Source organism: Grammomys surdaster, unplaced genomic scaffold (genome assembly GCF_004785775.1).
Source record: "Grammomys surdaster isolate TR1022 unplaced genomic scaffold, NIH_TR_1.0 67, whole genome shotgun sequence".
In the NCBI taxonomy this organism is placed as follows: domain Eukaryota; kingdom Metazoa; phylum Chordata; class Mammalia; order Rodentia; family Muridae; genus Grammomys; species Grammomys surdaster.
In genome coordinates this window covers 8,846,518-8,855,380 of record NW_021604569.1, presented here as the reverse complement: position 1 = coordinate 8,855,380, position 8,863 = coordinate 8,846,518, and the positions used below count along the sequence as shown (strand labels likewise).

The following is an 8,863-nucleotide window of genomic DNA, read 5'->3' as shown; positions in this document are numbered from 1 at the left end:
AAAAAAAAAAAAAAAAAAAAAAAACCAAAAAAAAAAAAAAAGAAGAATACCCTTTTCTCTTAAAATGTCAGCCTTATATTAATGTAATTTTAACTACTGTATTTTGAATTGCTGATTATTACTGCATAGGTTTTTGAAATTAGAAATAAACATGAAATACTATCTTTTTTAGCATGAATGATCCTACCTTCACACATCCCCTACCCCTGAACCCCTGGTAACTATCAAGAAAGAAGCTAAATGTTTGAGTAGTTTATGTGTGCAAGTATATATTGTGTAGTAAATGTTCAGAATTTTCATATTTTGCATACAACTCTCATTTCTACTTCTCCTATAGGTCTCATTTTTGACTCTAATGTTTTTAAATTAATTTTAAAGTTCATTAAAATTTAAATTAATCTTTTTGAGACAGGGTTTCCTGTGGTTCTGGCTGATCTGGAACTCACTATGTAGACCAGGCTGACTTTGGACTTTGCTGTGATCCTTTTCCCCTTCCTGAATACTAGGATTGTAGGTCTGTACCACTGTCATTGGCTTTTAGGTGATGTTTTTGGTGATTAAAAAGTGGTAGGATCATCTTTGTTATTTACTGTCCATGTGACTTTAGAGAAATTATTTAATGTTTCTGGGCTTCAATTTTCTCATCTAGAAAATACTGTGATTGGTGATTACTGTATTGTAAAGTTATTGCCAATGTAAGTGAGTTTATGGCTTGTAAGATACTATGTCTGGAGAGCCAAATAGTTTGGTGGGGAGAACATTAGCCTGAAGATGCTTTGTTGGCTTTAACGTTCTCTGCAAGAGTTATTTCAGAGGAACAAATTAGAAAGGGATATGTAGAACTTATTAAGACAATGTGGAAGTAGCAAGTTATGGACTGACAGCTCCTAGGGAGAAGAAAAGTACTAAGTGTCTCTGTCCCAGCTTTCCTTCTCCCTCCCTGAAAAGAACCACCTCCCTCAAAAGAACCACGTTATACATCGATAACTGAAGTTCTTTGCTCTAGAGACTGACTTCAGTAGCACCTGAGGTTGGCTGTCTTATTGCAAGATTTCTATCAGGCCTTTTTCTGGTCTTTTTTAACTCTAATATCCCTTGTGTTGTAGTCATTGGTTTTTGTTGTTGTTGTTTTTTTAGGGTAAATCTGATCATTTAATTTGTCTGCTTAAATTATTTCTAGCTTTTTAAATTAAGATGAAATTCTTATTTCTCATTCCTTTAAGATATGTGAGTTCCTTTCCTAACATCTTTATAGCCTTAAAGACTCCACAATTCTCTCCCATTGTTAAATATGTAATTTTCTAAGGCATGTTGAATTCTTTTTGGTACCTGGCAATAGATTATTTTTCTTCCAAATCTTTTCACATACTGTTCACCTTTTTCTAGAACTCTGTCACTCTGTTTTCTCCCATCAGTCTGACTCATTCTTTAGTTCTTGGTAAAGTATCATAGACTTTGCTTTGTTTTTTTTTGTTTTTGTTTTTGTTTTGTTTTTTTTCGAGACAGGGTTTCTCTGTAGCCCTGGCTGTCCTGGAACTCACTCTGTAGACCAGGCTAGCCTCGAACTCTCAAACTCAGAAATCCCCCTGCCTCTGCCTCCCAAGTGCTGGGATTAAAGGCGTGCGCCACCACCGACCGGCTTTTTTTTTTTTTTTTTTTTTTTTACAAATTTATTAATATGTATGAATGTTTTGTCTGTTTATACTGTGCATGTGTCTGATACCCTTAAGAGACCAAAATAAGGTGTTGGATCCCCCTGGGACTATAGTTATATATGGTTGTGAGCAGCCAAGTGGTTGTTGAGAATTGAACCTGGGTCCCCTGGAAGAACAGCCAGGGCTCTTGACCACTGAGCCATCTCTCTAGCCTCCTGGCATTGACTTTTTATTATTTAAGATTTTTAAGCCATAGGCCAATTGAAAGAATAGTAGAGTGAGTACCACACTCCCATTTTTTTTTTTTTTTGACAAACCTGTGTAGATATTTCCCCCATTTTCAAACATAATGTTCTGCAGGATTATAGTCATGTTATCTAAGAATGTCAGCATTTACATGGCAGCATTATTTGACATAGAGTTAACCCTTAAACATTCTCTTGTCCATGCTGTTCTCCCTTAATCTCCTCTATCACCGTGAATCAGATCAGGGCTTCTACTCTGTAGTGACAGTTTTGAAGTATTAGTTTCTGAAAAACACAGGAATATTATAAGAATATATTTTTATTTTGATCCTAGGTGTGGGATATGGGGCTGCTTCAGATTGTCTTCAGCAGCTGGCTATGATTTGCCTAATGTTCTAACAGTGGTATAAGTTTTCCAATGGCAGACAGTGTCTACAATTGTGTGACATTTGGAATTCTTGGAACTTATCAGAGGGTATATAATGCTAGAGCCCCAAGAGGCAGACTGTGTTGTTGGTTGGTTGCTGTTGGATGCTATTGGTTTTGGTTGCATAAAGATGAAACAACAACAAGAAGAAATTAGATATCCTGACATTGAAGCTCAAACTTGCCCCAAGGAACTCGAGGCCCCTAATCAGCAGGAAGTAGTCTAAGGATAATGTCACCTCTTTCCTCTCTATTCTTTTTTTCTTCTGTTTGGAGTTAGGGGTTTGAAAGGGTGGAATAAAGGGAATGGAGAAGGGTGGAAGAAAAAGAACCCACAGAGTAGCCAAAAGTCCAGCTACATAGAAAGTCCTTATACAAAATGTACGTAACTGCCAATTCTACACAACTCCTACCTTCTTGACATAGAATATAGCTGTCTGTTCTTGTCAGGATTTACTTACTGCCTGGCTGTTTCACCAATTCTACTATTTCCGATTGCTTGGTAAAGAATCCTCCCAGTCCCAAAAAAGTTCAAGTACCAAATTAATGTTCTGTTCATCAAACTTAATTCCTTGAGCTACCAATTCTTGACTCCTCCTCATTGCCAAACCCCTGAGGCCCACCTCTTCAGCAACCTGTCTTCATTTCAACACTCATTTGGCTTAGGATAAAAGAAAGGCCTACTCACTAAATCTAGTAGCCTGTATAATACATTCAGTCTTATCTGACTTGACCTTACTGTCCTCAAAAAGTGACTTTAGAAGGTATGAAAAGTTAGGAAAGCATTGTTTGTAATTATCTAAGGTAATGATTTAAAGACAAGATCATTAATGGATAACAAAACCATCAATTGAAACGTTCTTAGGAACAGGATATTTATTCTTCAGACACTTGAATGAGAGGCTTTAGGATTTGTTTTGTTATAAAACAAAACACTAAAAGTCAATATCAGTGTTCTAATTTCTCTTTGATTGGCAAAAGTTTTGTAGTTATATCAGTCATCCAAAGAAGGACTAAAGTATCCAAATTTCTTTGGGTTTTTCATGAAGTATTTATTCACTAGAGACAAGTAGGTCTCTAACTGTCGATTAATTTTTTTTGTTTTTTTGTTTTTTTTTTTTTGTTTTTGTTTCTTTGTTTTTGTTTTGTTTTAAGACAGGGTTTCTCTGTGTAGTCCTGGCTGTCCTGAAACTCACTCTGTAGACCAGGCTTCCCTCGAACTCAGAAATCCGCCTGCCTCTGCCTCCCAAGTGCTGGGATTAAAGGCGTGCGCCACTACCGCCTGGCCTTTTTTTTTTTTGGTTGGATTAATTTTTGTAACTACTATACTACTGCTAGGAGTCTCTCATTTCCATTTTGAATATTATTTACTTTTAATTTTAAAACTATAAATTATAATAATTTTTATTTCTGAAAAAGATGCCATAAACTATCAGTTATTTTATAAGACATTTAAAATACACAAGTATGACGATGATCAGAGTTCACATCCCAGTTAAATTAGTAAATTCCAGGTAGGCTAGTTAGTCTGCCTGAAAGGCACAGATGGGGATCCCCAAAACACGCTAGTTAGGGATACTTGCACATCAGTGACCCCTGGGTTTGACTGAGAGAGCTTGCCTCGGTGAATAAGATGGAAGAGCTATGGATGATGATGATTTCTGACATCACCTTGGACTTCATTTTCTCACGTACAAGTCCACTGTTACACATATGTGCCAGCATACGTACAACACACACGAAAGAGGAAAAAGACAACTTAAATGTCTAATATTACAGTTATTTATAATTTATTCTAGCCAATTTTACCTTTTATTGTCTTTTTTCCTTTATTGAAAATAGATTTTTTCCCCCACACATAATATAGCCCGATTATTGTTCCTCCTCCCTCTGCTCCTCCCTCTGCTCCTCCCAGTCCCTCCTCACCTCCATTCAGATCTTCACTCTTTCTGTCTCTTTATTAGAAAACAAGCTTCTTTTTTTATATATATATTTTTAAATCTTTTTATTTATTTATTTTATGTATATGAGTACACCATTGCTCTCTTCAGACACACCAGAAGAGGGCACTGGATCATTTTATAGATGGTTGTGAGCCATCATGTGGTTGCTGGGAATTGAACTCATGACCTCTGGAAGAGCAGTTGTTGCTCTTAACCACTGAGCCATCTCTCCAGCCCAGGAAACAAGCTTCTAAGAGATAATAAAAAATAAAGTAATAAAAGATGAAATAAAATAGAATAGTAATAATAAAAACCAATACATTACAATAGAACAAAACAAGCAAAAGGAAAACAGCCCTAGAGAAGACCCAGGATACTGAGACCCACTCATTCTCACACTCAGGAAAACTTAAACCAGAAGCTATATGTATGCGAAGGACCTGGTATGGACCTGTGCAGGCTCTGTATACTTCCATCTCTGGGAATTCATATGAGCTTTGATCAGGTTTATTTAGAGGGCCTTGTTTTCTTGGTTGGGGTGGGCCAATTCATAGCCTTAGGTTGGGTTCTGAGGTGTGTGAGCGACTCAGCACACCCTCCTACCAGGGCTAGCTCTACTCTGCTGCTTAGGTGAGGTACAGGACCTTTTCTCCTGAGGGCTGCAGTAGGTGAGGGTCAAGGCTAATTCTACTGCTCTGATGACCTTGGGGCCATTGGTGACAAGAGACTGGGTCATCTCTCTCTCCCATGTCACCACATGGCAGACAAGTTGTGAGGCCAGTTATTCCATGTTCACACCCTTGGGGCTGGCCCACCAGTACCCCTGCCATCAGGGTCAGCTTTACTGTGCTGCCCAGGTGAGGTGCAGGGCTTGCTCTCTAGAATGTGGCAGTAGGTGAAGGGAAGGGCCAGCTCTCCTGCTCTCATGATCCCATTGGGGCCAGTTCTCCCACCTGCCCACCACTGCTAGTGGTAAGGGCAAAAAAGAGTGGAGGGCATCTCTTCCTTGCCCGTGCCACCACATAGCAGCCAAGAGGCAGGACCGGCTCTCCCACACTCTTGCCCTCAGGGTCATCTCATCTACAGCTCCCACATCCAGGGCCAGCTGAACTGTGCTGCCCAGGTGCAGGGCCTGCTCTCCTGATTGTTGCAGTAGTTGAGGGCCAGCTCTCCTGTTCTGATGACCTTGGGGCTAGCTCTTGCCTTCTGTAGGTGGCAAAGTGAGATGATGGGGGTGTTCTCTTTCATGCCTATGTTACCTCATGGCAGATAAGGGCGGGATCAGCTCTCCCATGCTCATGCCCTCGGGGTCCATGCCCTATGGGCTGGCTCACCCACACCCTCACCACCAAGGTCAGCTTTACTGTACTGCCCAGGTGAAGTGCAGGGTCCATTCTCCCAAGTGCTATAGCTGGTGAGGGACAGGGCCAGCTCTCTGCTCTCATGATCAGGGCCAGGTCTCTCACTTGCAGAAGGTGGTGAGGGGTGTGTGGGGGTTGTCTCTCCCTCATCCATGCCCACTGCATGGGAGATGAGTGGTAGGCCAGTTCTCCCACTCTCATATCCCTGGGGTCTGGCTCATCTGCAAGTCCTGCAGTGTGTAGGCCCCTTCTCCTGAGTACTTCAGCTGGCTAGGGGTGGGGTCAGCTCTCCCACAATGTCCAAGTGAGGAGTGGGATGAGTTCTGCATAGCTCTCAGACATGAACGTGTCCCTAGGTGGCATCCCAGACCAGAGGTGTCCACCTGGCCTTTGGTGGCAACAGACCCCTGGTGCTGCTGGACCATGGACACAGACATGGCCCCAGGTGGCAGTACAGGCTAGGACCCCACAGTGGTCCCAGGTGGCATCACTAGCTACATACATCAGGGTGTTCTTTACTACCCTTCAGTCTCCAGATCTGCTTCTCTTCATTGTGCCCACATCCTTTCTTTCTCTTTACTCTTTCACTTTTCTACCATTTGTTTCTCTTAGTGGTACCTGGGGTCTCTTTGAGAGTCTAGTGTCATCTCAGGAGTGGTTTCAGGAGTGCTATGGCCCAATCGTACATTATGGTGCTGGGCAGGGGTCATCTTGGGCAAGGTCTGCCTCCTGGGGCCTTCATGGTACCTGATTGGTGGTCATCTCAGGCTAGCTCCTTGTCCAGACCCCATGGTGCCCAGTTTGGTGGGTTCCTTGCTCAGCACACCCGAGTGGCCCCATGTGAGGGTCCTCATCTCAGGCTCTCTCCTGCTTGAGGTCCTCAGTCCCAGGTTGGGTTCTTCTAATCTCTGGCTTGCTCCCAGTCCTTGGAGCTGTTGGGCCTTTGTGGTACTCTCAGGCTAGCTCCCTGACTGAGTCTTCTGGTGCTGGACTGATGGTTGTCTCAGGCTTGCTGTTTTCAGGGAATGTCAGGCTACTAATCATCCAGATGTTCATAGGTCAGAACACTGTGTTAGACATAGCCTCTCTTCTTTCTGCCACCTACTGATTCACATGTGACACAGCAGCCACACCTGCAGCACTTCTAAGGGCGGGTTCAGAACACATTTCTTGTTGAAAGTAGTAGAATATTTGCTCATTGTAGCTCTTTTTCTTCTTGGAGTGGAGTGTCCATGGGGTGGAGCCTACACTTTTTATCCCAGCACTTGGGAGGCAAAGGCAGGCAGGTCTCTGAATTTAAGGACAGCCTAGTCTACAGAGTGAGTTCCAGGGTAGCTAACACTACATACTCTGTCTTGAAAAACAAAACAAAAAGAATACAGTTGCAATACACTAATGCATATGTGTACTACATTACTCTTAAGGAAGAATCTAGTCTAGTATTGAAGAATTCTTTCTTTTTTTTTTTTTTTTTAGATTTATTTATTTATTATATATGAATACACTGTAGCTGTCTTCATACACACCAGAAGAGGGCATCAGATCTCATTACAGATGGCTGTGAGCCACCATGTGGTTGCTGGGATTTGAACTCAGGACTTCTGGAAGTGCAGTCAGTGCTCTTAACCACTGAGCCATCTCTCCAGCCCTGAAGAATTCTTTCATAATTAGACAGGAATCATTCCAGTCACTTACTAGAACATGTACATAATCAGGTATGGTGTTCCATGCTTGTGCTCCAGGTGCTAGGGAGTCTAAGGCAGGAAGATTGTAAGTTTATGTAAGCTTAGGTTAAAAGTGTTCATGGCTAACTTGGGCTACTTAGTGAGACTGTCTAGAAAAAAACAACTTAAAAAAAAGACACAAATAATAATTGTGAGAGTAAGTTTATGTTGTAATTGAAGAATCTGGTTTAGAAGTAGATGCATGGAATTTAGATCAGAAAGTCTGAATTCAAATCTCATAGTTCTAATTACTTACCTAAATATCTTCAAACCAAGTTACTTTTGAACCTATTTCTTTTACTATATAATGGAAATTATAAATGCATTTATGAGAATATTTTGAAGATCAACAAAATTATCTGAATGGAGCCAATCAATTATGAACTACAGTGTTCAGTAATATACTGATGATGGTGTAATTTTTTTTTTTACTGTTTTTATATTGCTTCCTTTCATGACATCCTTCCTTTATTCATTAATAATATATATCTCATTTTTTTTTATGTAAAACTTTAGAAACCCTTAGATCCAGTTATAGGAGTGAAGCAATCTAGTTCTTGCCCTTGTTCTGCCTGACCTCTGTCCTAACTCTCCCCAAGGTAAGAACATTTGAAACAGGAGGAGGATGTGAGGCAACTACCTTCCCTAGGCCAGTTTGCTGGGTCGGTGCTGCGTCCTGGTTGATCTCATGTTAGGGCATAAGCCTAAGTGCCTCATAACCTGCTTGTTGATTTATTTATACTTTCTCCTTCCCCTTTTCTGGTTTTATCATTGCTTTGTAATACTCCCTTCTTTTTATAGTCATGCATTGAGAACCATTGTTCTGTGGTTGGCTATTTTTTTCCCCTTGGTTTTGCTGCTTCTTGTCTTCATATATACTCCTCATCCCAGTCTCAAGACTATATCTGAACAAAGAAATGGAAGTCCACACTGTTACAGTGTAAATAAATGTTTGAATGAGGAAGTATGAATGCTAATCTTTTCTTGTTGTTTTAAAACTAAGATGTTTACAATACTTACTAGTAGTTGCAGTTACTTACTGTTTTTTATGTACATATATGGGGACTTTTTGGACCTACCAGTGGTTAAATAATGGCACAGAGACTTATTAATATTTGTTATAGCTCAGGCTTTTAGCAGACGCTCAGCTATGTCAATCTAAGTTTAACCCGTAACTAGCCTATGACTTGCCACTTGACTACTTCTTTACCTCTCTGTTCCTATTACAGTCAACCACTTCTGTGTCTCTCTGAATGAATCTCTGTTTCTCATTTCTTCTCCCATAGACCCTTTCTCAGCCAGGAACTTCTACTGTCCAATTCCTGTCAGCTCTTTGTTAAAGCCAGTGAGCAAGTAAGGAAGGATGAATGTTTACAAAATATGAGGCCATTGATGGGCCATAGGAAAAACAATACCAAGATCCAGCTAGTACTTAGCTCTATGCTTGTGAGCAATCAGCAATTGAATATACAGAGACACCATCACACGGTGCACCACAGCATGTACCAA

General features: G+C 40.8%; 1 protein-coding gene and 1 non-coding gene across 4 annotated transcripts in view; one reads left to right on the top strand and one right to left on the bottom strand.

The window, feature by feature from the left end:
- Vps54 (VPS54 subunit of GARP complex) overlaps positions 1 to 8,863 on the top strand; it is an 80,166-nt gene that overhangs the window by 4,075 nt on the left and 67,228 nt on the right. The gene's annotated exons all lie outside the window — the stretch shown is intronic.
- Positions 6,655 to 6,785, bottom strand: LOC114631126. The gene has a single exon (XR_003712916.1). It is a non-coding gene; the product is annotated as a small nucleolar RNA SNORA17 (small nucleolar RNA).